This window comes from Centruroides vittatus, unplaced genomic scaffold (assembly GCF_030686945.1).
Source record: "Centruroides vittatus isolate TY-2023 unplaced genomic scaffold, ASM3068694v2 contig_983, whole genome shotgun sequence".
NCBI classification, from domain to species: domain Eukaryota; kingdom Metazoa; phylum Arthropoda; class Arachnida; order Scorpiones; family Buthidae; genus Centruroides; species Centruroides vittatus.
Genome location: NW_027122654.1, coordinates 1,388,808 through 1,400,134, shown reverse-complemented (window position 1 = coordinate 1,400,134; position 11,327 = coordinate 1,388,808).

Here is an 11,327-nt window from a genome sequence, read left to right as displayed (position 1 = left end):
GTATATATATATATTCATATCATAAGATGGATATCGAAGCAGGTACCTTCATCAAATCTACTTGGAGTGCCCCATATTACTATGAGGATTAGAGCAGGTCTTCGATTCGTCTCGAGAACCCAGAGGCGATAGTCTAAGGCCGTGGTTCTCAATATTTTTGAAGTCGGGGAGTACTGAACTTTGACATTGTTTCCGCGGAACACTCAAAATACATCAGCTTTAAAGTAGGGGTGGTAAGCCTTTTTAAAATCAAGAGCGCACTCGGTCTAGTATATGACGTCATTGGCATTTGCTGATTACATTCCCATACAAAAATTATTTTACATTGTATTGATTTTTCTTTTGCAACAATTTTTAATTGTATATTTGATTTTTTCAACTTGAAGTGGCTTTACGGAGCACTCGTGTTTCACGGACCACGGATTGAAAACTACGGGTCTAAGGCAGTGTTTTTCAACTGCTTTTCTTATCTCAAGACATGAACCTATAATTAAATTTTCGCGGAAAAAAATCGCGTGATTTAAAGTTGTGTTTGTAAAACATTCTATCTTCACATTACTTGCCACTTAACCTAATTCTTGTCTATATTTTTGTGAATTAAATAAAACAGTATTGTTATTTTTTTTTTAAATAGCAACAAGTTACAACAATAGTTATTTAAATTAATAATTTTCATTTACATAAGAAAAGCAATTAACATTAATTCTTAGATTGCATTTAAAACTGACGTGATAATTGCCTTTAGAAACATGCCCAATGTCCTGCTATTTCTAAGTTAAAATAATTTGAACTAAATACTGACAATTATAGATACATTTTTGATTTAAGGAAAAGTTTAAGAAATAACTCGGTTTTTCTTATGAATATAGGCCTATATATATTTTTTTTTATTACATTATGTGTACGTTTATCTATATATGTTACAGTCAAAACCCGTTTTTAGTTAGAACGCGTTTTAACTAGTTGAAACTAGTTTATACTGGATGTCTTTGTTATAACTAGAATTTACTACTAATCAAAAATGAATTTGAGTTAAAACTAGTTTTAACTAGACAAAACGGGTTTTAACAAAGACATCCAGTATAAACTAGTTTCAACTAGTTAAAACGCGTTCTAACTAAAAACGGGTTTTGACTGTAACATATACATAAATGAGAATGTTTGTTTGGATGTTTGTTCGCTATATACTCGTAGGTCGTTCGATCAATTGCTACGGAACTCGACAGCTTATATACTTCTAACTTAAATAATGTCGTACATCTCACCACAAAATATCTATTAGATTTCTGTAAGTTAATTAATTTCTATCCACATTCGATTTCCTGATTTACACCTAGCCCTATCTATTGGCAAAAGATTTAACAAAATAATAAACTAAATATAATTCTTATAAAAAAAGAATATAATTTTAAATATATATATATACTACATTCTCTACTCGAGTGTTTTTACAATGTAATGTCCCAACAATATAGGGAACTTGTTGGGACATTACATTACATTCGCATTTGATTCTTTTGTGAAGTTCATTGAACTTAGTAATTCTCATAGACAAAATAGCGCAGATAGTTTCTTCACAGATGTCTTACAACATCTAGCTTCGGGTGATTTCTCTGATACAGATCTGAACATTCTGACGACAAGAAATCGAGCCTATTTATCCAGAGATGAACTCGATCAGTTCCAAACGGCAGTAGAGCTATATCCAACAAACGAGCAAGTTAAACAAAGCAACGAAAACTTCTTGCAGTCAACTGGATGCCCTTTTGCTTATATAGCAGGGGTGGGCAAGCAAGAGTTCAGTGGGAGCCGAAATGTAGGTTTTGCAAAATGCATGGGAGCCGCAGTTCTGTACTATCGCGGTGGATGGTATTGTAAGGCTGGAAAGGATAGCACTTTCAGCAAGAGCCGCATGTAACTCAAAAAGAGCCACTTGCCCATGCCTGTTATATATCATCTGAAAACACTCCAGATATTTCCCTGCCTTCGTCCAAAGATGACTCAAGCTCTTGGTCTCTCGGTCCCTCCAAGTATTTGAATCTCTCAGTTAATGCCAGAATCATTCTGAGAGTCAACTTATGGGTGCAAGGAGGTCTCGTCAATGGTTCACTAGGAACTATACGCTACATTATATATGTTCCTAATGCTCGCCCTCCGGCTCTTCCTCTGTTTATTTTAATGGAATTCGATAGCTATCAGGGACCTTTCATCTATGATAATCTGTTTCCAATAATCCCCATAACACGCTCTTCGAACGATGGCAGTATATTGCCATCTCGTAGATAGTTTCCCCTTACCTTAGCATACTCGATGACTATACATAAATCACAGGGATTAACTCTTCCAAAAATCAAAATAGATATAGGGAAAAAAGGAACAGCTATCGGTCTTATCTATGTTACATTGAGTACAGTGAAAAAATAACTGACATAGGATTTTTAAAGAGTTAAATAAAGATCGCAACGAGTCAATCTGTAAGTCCAAGGCCTATAGTGATAGACAGAATTTCATGAGACATTGGCATAGCAATTAATTAATGGCTTATTCTGACCTTATATTTGTACATTTAAATGATCCAATAGAAATCATATATATTGTTGAGAACGAATGATTCTTTGTTTCGTTTTTCCTCATAATCTAGAAAATAAAGGTGCGAGCAGTTTCGTTCCGACTACACGCTGATGTAGCGTTACTTAACTAGTTTATATAATCTGTTGCCAAAATGTAAACACTGTATTATCACATAAAAGGAATTATTCTACACTTTCACAAGATTTTTTTCCACGGTTAGCAGCTTCGATCACGTGCGGGGCATTATAACCAATTCGAACACGGATAACTTTTCAAATATTAATAGTAGACCTATAGTAAATCTGAAGGAACAGAAAGAGTTAATGACTATGTCATAACACGTCTTATTACATCTCCCGTTTCACTTAAATGATGTGACATTGTTAAAAACCACCAGCTTCTTGAAGTGGTAACTTGTATATGTGGATCTGGCTTGTTATGACTTCTGAGATGTTGAATGAGAAGGAGAATAATCCTAGGCATCATTATAAAGTATAAATATGAATAAAATAATAATATTTTAACACGTCTTGCACATTTTAAGTTCGTTTTTAATACAATACAGTACATACTTTTAAGGTGCATTCGATTTAACAGAATAGTTTCGGCGATAGTTGCACCTCTTTCCCCTAATTAATTCGTTAAATAGAGGGTTTATTGTACAGTACTTTTAGCATTCAATGCGGGTATCTTGAAATCGTCGTGCGGGTCACTGTTCGCCATCACTGACCTAGATTAAAGTGTTTACGCGTATTTACATTCCTTACATTGTTATCGCGCCTGGGGTATTTTCAATGGTGTATTTCTACAAACCACACCATAAATAAATACAACATTGCTTGATTATTTTAAATGTTTATAATTCTTTCATTTGCGAACTGTTTCGTATATAGGCTATAGTAAAATATCTTCTGCTTTTAAAATTACTTATTGATATTTTTACTTTTATTAATTAAAGTTTCATTTATCTTGACTGACAAGGAAAGGCAAGGAAATTACTAATTTTAAACGTATTTCAAGGTTGGGTAAAGTTTATATGAAATAAAAACTATACGTAATAATCAAATACGCTCGATCGTGAATTGTTTTGAGGAAAAATCCCTCACTAAAAGTTATTTTTAAAAATGCTTTGTAAAGAAAAGAAAAGAAAAGAAAGGAGTGTCAAACATGGAATTCGACCTCTCATTCCGACGGCCATACAAATAAACGGATTTTTACAACTCGTCACGTGAATGCATCTCTCGATATTTATGACAGGGTTTTCAAAACCCTTCACTTTGAGTTACGAATAGTCCTCGAAACAAGCAAGGGAATGATTGAAAAAGGGGAAGAGGTGGACTGATATTAATCGCAATACCCGATTGGGGATACTAACCCTTTAAAAAGCCCGAAACTCAAGGACATAAAAGTCTTTTTTCCACCAAGACAGTACTCTTGGTAAGCCTTTCATAGAAAAGACTTCTCCAACAGTACCACTCAATCAAGACAGTTTTGTGCCCAAGCTTCTCGCCTTACGTTACTAATAGTAAGTGCATTGTCCCGTAATAGCCTTATCTGTGCAACACAGAGTCTGTCGACGAAGAGAAATTAGCCGGGGCTGTCATCACCATTGTCCAGACTTGTATTCCATCGAACTGTTTTACAAAAAGATCTAAAGTTTTGTAAGAAATAAACGGGTTTTAATGGTAAACGGAGTCTTCGCCCAACGTCTCCTAAAGAAAAACCCGGAGTTCGACGGAGTCACATCACTGATAGTCTTCCCGAAGCCAACGAGAAAATCAAGCCTGGAAAAAAAAGATTTAAAACTTAATATAACATGAAAATAAACATGGTTTATTTCATATTACATTAATCAATATTTAAATACATACATTATATAAAATAACTATATTTAATTACATTGTACAATAAATAGAACATTTAATTCACTATGCTTTTAAGACGAAATTAATGTTAACTTTAATCACAATATAAATTCTGTTAATATGATTTTAATTTTTTTTTAATTTTACAGCTTGAGGATGTTTTCTGAGATTGGAAATCACTTATCATTTTATGTTGAATAATCCTATTATTCAACATAAAATTATGTTGAATAATAGGATTATTCAACATAATTTTATAACCTATGAAGTTTATGATTTTTTGGCGAATTTCAAAGTAATTTTGTAAAGTTAACAGGGATGTTAACTTTATTTAATCCGTGGTAACTTTGGATAAGAGCATTAATTTGATACCTGAAACATGTTTTTAGCCCCACTGTTTACTCAAACTACACCTCTTTCAATTAAATCTTTCGTCAATCGATGCATACACTATGTCGATGCAAACGACAGCAGAGACAAATATCAAAAGCTGTGATTTCAGAGACATTTCATGTTAGCTACTTACTTTCTTCACTAAATCTAAAATAAATATACACATAGTTATTAAAATGTTATAAAGTTATCAATTATGAAATATAACACGAGGACGTTCATTTCCCCTACATTTGACTTTTGAAAATCTGAAAACCCAACATTTTTTTGTCAACACCTACAATGCCTACTTCTGTAATATATCCATTAATAATATATCATTCCCTCTCCGAAAGCTATAAAAATATATAAATAAAATTATTTGCGAAATTAAATACAGATTTTTTAATCTCTTATTAAAAGAAATCGTAAAATTTACGCCTTTGATCGGTATGTCATATACGATACAAGGTGCATTAAACATACACAGATTAGTATGGGGCCCCTATGCTTGCGGGGGCCAGGGGCAAGTGCCCATCAGGCCCATGCGTAAAGACGGTCCTGATGTTGACAATATTTGTGTTGATAGCCATCTGACTGTCAACACGAACACAATTATATATTATTATAATACAACGAAACTTGTTGGTGTATAATTATAAATTGATCAATATTTTTTACTATCGATTAAAATGTCACTATATCTTTTAAATATTTAACAATATACCAATAGATTAATCGAAGAAATTATTTACTCATTTCCATTTGTACAACAGGTAGATATTTGATATCTCGATTTGGATAGACATACTGTTTATAAGTACAGAAAATTATCGTAAGAAGGTATTATTTTATATAGTAAGCTATTTATTTTTTATTAATGCATTAATATATATAAATATATGCTATAATTTATAGGATTAAAATTACTTGCATCATCGGAAAATTTGGAGAAATGAGTTCAGAATTTGCAAGAGGATTGGATGAACTTGGTGTGAATCTGGAAGAATCGTGGAATCCATTGCTGAAAAGTATGTCATTTTGGGGATTGAAACTGGAAAAACGCTTTTCACTTTACGACATGACAATATTGTTAATTACAATAATGACAACAATCTATAAAGTTTCTGTTGATATACATTCCATTTATAACTGCGGTTTTTTTCTTGATTGTTTGAAAAATATATTTTTTCTATTTTATACAATAGTACCATTAATCTCAATTTATCATTTTCATTGTAAAAAAAAACTTCTTCTATTTTATTTACGAAGGTTAATAGAAATTAAACGAAACTATGCTAACACTATCCGTAAGAATTTGTTTCTATTTAAGGTAATCTTAATTTTCTTTAGTTCCTTTGGATATAGTATTATGCATTACATCTTAGTTTTCTTCGGATATAATAAGAATATTCCTGAAATATTGGTGAAACTTCATGTTTTTCAACAGGTTCTTCCTGGAGCTACGTCACATATTATATTCAGTACAATTGCCTTTATGTTTTCTGTTTTTCTTCTCGTTCCTCAGTGTTTTCTTTTACTTTTGCTTGTTTTAGTCTTGTCAGAAGCGAAATCTGCGTTTGATCAGTTATCAAACAGAATAAACAAATGTAAAACTTGTGTAAATGATATTCACATCATTTCACTTACGTATATGAATATATTAAAAATAGTAAACGGAATCGAAGAGATATATTCTCCAATATTATTTATATGGACTATATTCTGTGGAGGTAGTATCACTCTCACCCTGTCTTACGTATTGATAAGTCCTTCGTCTTACATATTTGAGAGACTTGTTGGATTCTTCACGCTATCTCTACTTCCTTTTTGCTTATTTATCAATGTAAGTCGTTCATCGACTGCAATGATGCAAGCAGCAAAGCAAATTTCATTTCTGATTTACCATTTTTCTCTTTCTTGCGATGATAGATTAGTTCAGGATATCGCATTCAGGTTTTCTGTTAAATGTTCACAAGAATTTCCCATATTAACTGCGTGTAAAATATTTTATGTTGATTGTAGTCTTATTTTGGCGATTGTCAGTGTAGCTTTAACTTATACTATCATTGATTATCAATTAGAAAGTAGTCAGTAATTAGACAATAATTTATTTATTTTTGATGGCAGAATTCTTTCAGGAAGTTTTACTTTCCGGCTGTTCTGTTTGGCAGTTAAAACAACGTGGACTACGACGTATATTTACATTATTTATCCATTAATTGTAATTAGGAAAATGTTTTCGACAAATCTACAGAAAAGGCGTTAACAATGGATTGTAAATTACTCGTATATTTTGTCGCGATATCAGGGGACTTTTTTTTTACTAAGGTAGAGGAACGGAATATATTTTCATTGTTAAGTGAAATAATACAACTAGTTCTTCGTAGGATAGGGGTAAACTATATATATTTTGTGGATTTATACAAAACCTTTAGTTCAGTTGTTATTAATTGTCTTTGGTATAAATGTTCATTGTTTGGTATATCGAGTAAATTTAGTCAACTATCGAATCTTATGTTTTCTAGAATAGAATAGAATTATGAAAAAATATTTTTTCAGAAGGGCTTTTCGTTGTCGTCTTCAATTCAAATTAATTGCTTGCTGGTGTATAATTATAAATTGATCAATATTTTTTACTATCGATTAAAATGTCACTATATCTATACCTAAAAAGGCTGGTGAAAGGAAAAATCCAATATTTTTATTTTAAGGAATCGCAAGTCAATATACCTGGAAATTATTATTTTCGTTTAATTTTTCCTCCAAAAATTTGTTGTTGATAAAGGAGATTCTAAGGGATATTCCACATGATTTTACAAATAATATGTGGAATATAGATAAAAACAATTTTATCACAAAGAAAGATTACGTAGTTATTCAACTACGTTTGAATAATTACAGATTTTTATGTAATAAATGTTACATTACGATATTTAGAATGTCTCTGTGTCAATTTTGTGAGATGAAATAGAAGGGGTTTAGTTACTCATTGGCTCAAGTGCTGCACAATGCTGTCAGCTTTGGAGATGCAAATGTTTGATATTAATGTAATCTTTAGTTATAATTGTTCTATTAATATAAAAGTAAAATTTATGTATTTATTGAATTTGCAATCAGAACACTGTAATGTATATATTTATTTAACTCTTCATTGTAAAATGCTTGTCTTATTTATCAATAAATTATTATTATTTATTCATATAAATAAACAACAACTAACCCGTTATATATAAAGACCAACAACTGCCGAATTATCGGGCTAGCAAAATGGCTATAGTAATATTAATAATTTAAGTTAATTTGGTACTAGAGTTAGGCGTTAGGCGCCATCTCTTGCTAAATTTAATAATTAGAATTTTAATTAAATAATTTAAATAAATTTAGGTTTAACTGGAAGAAAAGAATCGGCCCGAAGCGGGATTCGAACCCGCAACGGGCCGATTCTTTTGTTGGTCTTTATATATAACGGGTTAGTTGTTGTTTATTTATATGTATACGCCTTGCCGGTGTTTGCGATGGCCGGTTGAGTGCCTTTGGGAGGACGTGGGCAATTAATGTGTACCCAGCCGGCATTGTAATAGCCGTCGATGGTCGTACGGTAATCTTATATCAACTGGAAGGGGAGGATCGGACCGAAGGTCCGGGTAGCGTAACTGGTAACGTGTCTGCACGGATAGCAGAAGTTGCGGGTTCGAATCCCGCTTCGGGCCGATTCTTTTCTTCCAGTTAAGCCTAAATTTATTTAAATTATTTAATTAAAATTCTAATTATTAAATTTAGCAAGAGATGGCGCCTAACGCCTAACTCTAGTTCCAAATTAACTTAAATTATTAATATTACTATAGCCATTTTGCTAGCCCGATAATTCGGCAGTTGTTGGTCTTTATTATTTATTCATTAATACAATTATTATATCAAAATACTTCTTGTAAACATAATGTGATTGCTGTGATTATTTTTGTAACTGAGCTGCAATTTGAAAAAAAAATTGTATATATAAATTCTCACTGTCGTCCGGTGTCTGTCCGTCTTTCCTTAATGTTGAGAACGGAGTTAGAAAAGTAAACGACGAAACAAGAAATGGAAATCGTATGCGCAGGAGGCAGGGATTAAGTGTGCAAACAGGAAGTCACATTATTTTAATTCAAAACTTCCTCTGAAAGGTGTTAAACAAATGATCAGCACGACTCTATTGTTATAGGAAAAGTATATTGTACAGGGGCAAGCCACTATTAATTTGAGGTGGAGAGCCTATATTTTAAGTTAAATAACTTAATAATATGATTAAAAATTGTAGCCCGGCATTGTGAATTTATCACCTATTTGGAGTGATGACAAATATTTTAAAAAATTAGTCGTCATTTATGTAAATATTTTTTATATATTAATAAATTTGTAATGTTAATTGTGTGAATGTTTTTATGTAAATTAAACATAATTAATTACAAATATTCACGAACAGATCAAAATACTTAGTTTTTTGTGTGTGTATCTATCATTAAAAACTAATTTTTAATATATTAAAAAGTAATTCTAAACATCATGCTATGAAAATAGCACATCGCAAGAACAATTGTAAGTGTGAGATCCAAAATGAGGAGATTAATTATTTTAAAGAAATTATCGTTAAAAGAACATTTTAATTTCGAATAAAATAACATTTTATTTTCTATCTTGATAAATTTCCACAAAAGGATGTACAATTCTTTCGTTTTTGAGAGAGAAAGGGAACGAACGTCCTTTAGTGGTTGACTAAAAGTTGAACTTCCTTTAGACGGCCGACTTGCGTGATGAATCAGATGCGGCTTTTGCACACGCTACTGGGCCGTCCGAGAGGGAGTCAGTTAACCAGCTGTCCCTATAAAAAAGGGGCATTTTTCCGCCATTCCGGGTAGTTCTTCGAATAAAGATGCCAATATTCAAAGCCAGTGTAGTTCATCATCGGTCTTCGAAAGAAGAGCCAAAGAGTTCGTCGCCGATCCAGATACAAAACCTGGAAGACTCCCGTCCGCCGTTGAAGATAACCGCCGAATATCTGAAGAATTAGACCGAATTTTCGTCACTCCCGATCCTAAAGAACTTATTTCACCTCATCTGAACTTGATAAGGTAGCAAGAGAGTACGAATTTATGAAACTCTCTCTCTCTCTGCGAAATAGGTCTTAGTATATAATTTTTTGTAATTCATTTAATTATGTTTTTATTAAATTTTTTTATTGTTTTAACATAGTCTTATTCATGACTCGAATCCGAGCGAAACAGCCATTCACTTACTTGCGACCCTCCCATTTAAAATTCCTCGTGAACGAATGTCAGCTTGCCTAACGCTCTATTAGGTTGGTGTCAGGAAAAACAAACTTGCAGGGGTTCTTACGAATTCCTGTTATCATTAAAGTCTTAGGAAGCTATCCTTCGACTCCGCGGGCCAATTTATTCGACTGGAAGCCGATTAAGTGATACATGAGTTTTGCCAACTCCGTACCCCCGGCTAGCCCCTCACATAACAATGACTACGTAGAAAAGCATTTGTACAGTTTTCATATATCTTTTTCTTCTTGCTAGATAAAAACAGTTTTAAGGAAATGAACTAACAATTCTAGAAGCTTGATTAAATTATAATTTTGTTAATTTTATTATCATTCTTTATTGCATTGAATATTAAATTTGTATTTTGTTCCCATCTATGAACAATTCAACACGTAAGGTCATGGATGTAAATATTTTAGAACCATGGAATTTGACTTCTGAAATGCCTGAGATTCGTAAATCTGTTTACTGCAAACATTTGGTGTTTGGTTCTGTTGGTTCGGAAATTATGGGTTGGAGATATGCAATACCAAGCATCACCTCATTAGAACATATTTATGAATTATTTAAGAAATATTTCTATTTCAACTGATTGGAGGAAAAATACAATTTTATAGATGTATACGATTCACTAAAATTATCAAGTATTATTAAACTTGATAATGGGTAAATTTCTTTCTAATAACGTTTCATATCTGCCATTAATATATTTTGCCTAATTCTTCTCATTTAAGGTATTCTAACACATAATTTAATGGTAACGTCATAATAACATACAAGGATGTCGAATTCTAATGCGTCTTACGGTTAGGAAAAGTAAAGCACTGCCAGAATTTGTTTGTAGTGCAGGTTAACTATACAGTATTAGTCAGGCCACGGCCACCTTTATTATTATTATTATGAGTGTGGAGGGGCTAGGCCTAAAATCGAAATACGTTAAAATAATACAAAATTAATTCCAAGAAAAAATTAAAATATCAATATTGTTAATATAAAAATATAAACATTTATAATATAGTAACAAAGTAGCCTACTAATAAATTTTAAATTAAGTTTTAAAATATATAAAGTAAATTAATTACTCAACTAAAATTATATATATTTACATTTATGTGATTAATTTTATTTTCTACTATCTGATATTATCCTATAAATGCATTATTTAAATAAATCCGAATAAAATTCGTCTTGAGTTATAGTGAATTAATAT